The sequence below is a fragment of the Gavialis gangeticus genome, unplaced genomic scaffold (assembly GCF_001723915.1).
Source record: "Gavialis gangeticus isolate Ggan-Ray unplaced genomic scaffold, GavGan_comp1, whole genome shotgun sequence".
Lineage (NCBI taxonomy): Eukaryota > Metazoa > Chordata > Crocodylia > Gavialidae > Gavialis > Gavialis gangeticus.
In genome coordinates, this window is record NW_017729000.1 from 48,549,328 (window position 1) to 48,550,755 (window position 1,428).

General features: G+C 55.7%; 1 protein-coding gene and 1 long non-coding RNA gene across 2 annotated transcripts in view; one reads left to right on the top strand and one right to left on the bottom strand.

The window, feature by feature from the left end:
• Positions 1–1,428, top strand: part of LOC109290199 (UDP-glucose 6-dehydrogenase-like) — a 44,968-nt gene that overhangs the window by 4,946 nt on the left and 38,594 nt on the right. The window lies entirely within an intron of this gene.
• On the bottom strand, positions 98–1,043 carry LOC109290201. The gene is made up of 2 exons (XR_002095560.1): positions 369–1,043; positions 98–200 (listed from the first exon to the last, which is right to left on the bottom strand). It is a non-coding gene; the product is annotated as an uncharacterized LOC109290201 (long non-coding RNA).

Here is a 1,428-nt window from a genome sequence, read left to right on the forward strand (position 1 = left end):
CCAAGTTTGAAGTGGCTTGGCCTGGCTTGTGTAAGTACCTAGGTGGGTCTTTCTTGGGATCTGGCTGTACGTCTAAAGCAGGTGCCTGAGCTGCGTGCTTCCCCAATGAAAAGCCCAACTCTGGGTGGGGAGAACCCTTAGCTCGTCTTTCAGGTGCATGAAGCAACTTTTTGTGCACTCTTGCACCTTCAGTAACACCCCTGGTGTAGAGCAATGGTCTCCAAACTTTTTTGATCGTGCACCCCTATTAGTAAAGTGTTTCTGAGCACACACCCCCAATATATATATGTTTATATAAATAGAAGTTCTAATATTTTCGTCCCGCACCCCAGTGGATCATCTTGCGCGCACCCCACTTTGGAGACTACTGGTGTAGAGGAATGGAAGGCAGAACGCCCTGGCTAGAGGCAGCATTTGTTGCGTCCCTGTCCCCAGGAAGGCTGGTTCTGCATGTTCTCTTGGAAGTGCTGAAGCCGGCCTGGATGTGCTGGGTAGGCTGCAGTGAGTTAGAGCACGATCAAAATCCCCAGCTACCTTCACAAGCTTCTCTTAAAGTCCTGTAGAAGGAGAGCACAATAACCAAATCCACAAGCTTTTTCCACTGCAACAGTCACAGACATTGTGCAAATAAGAAACTGGGCCAGTAGGTAAGTACTTCCTCTTTCAGGAAAGTAACCACAGGATCTGCTGCTAACTAGTCTGTGAATAAACCATTAAACCCCCCCCCCCCAAAACCTGCTTCCCAAGCTGATTTGGGTCACTTACGTGACCTGGTTTTTCACATTGTTGGTGAATTTAATGTGCCATTTGAATACTTGCAGTAGTGTAGTCTCCAGGCAGGGCTTCCTATCATGTGAGCTGCTGTGTTTCTTGGAGTGATACTGGCTGGCAGTTCTACAGCTTCTGCTGACCCATGAGTCCTGCTTGCCACTCCTAAACTGTATCTACCTGAAACCAAGATTACTTCAATTTAAGACGACCCCCAGTTAGATTGTAACCCAGGAAAGTGATCTGGTGAGAATTAGCCGTAGACTGACTCTCCGCGGGGGCTGGCTGCCCTCGCTTTACCGCTCGGCCGAGGCAGGGGGTGGGGGGAGGAGGGGGACGCCTGGCCCTGCGCCACCCTGGTGCCCCGTGCGGGTGCCTCTTGTGGGCACGGGTCCCGCGTGTCCCCCCGGCTCCGGTGGGGCTGCTTCCCGCGGTCCCGTGTTGTCTCGTCAGCGCCGGATTTACTCCGCCGGGGCAGCGGTCCCGGAGGAGCAGGGGGCGGGTTGGCGGCGCCGCGGGAGCGAGCCGGGGCCGGGCAGGAGGCTGCAGGCCCCCGGCGCGGGGGCGGCGCCGCGGCTCCTCCTTAAGTCGGGGGCGGGGCCTGCTAAGGAGCCCTTAGAGCCGCCGCCTCGCGTTTAGGTCCCGCGCTTAGGCCCATCC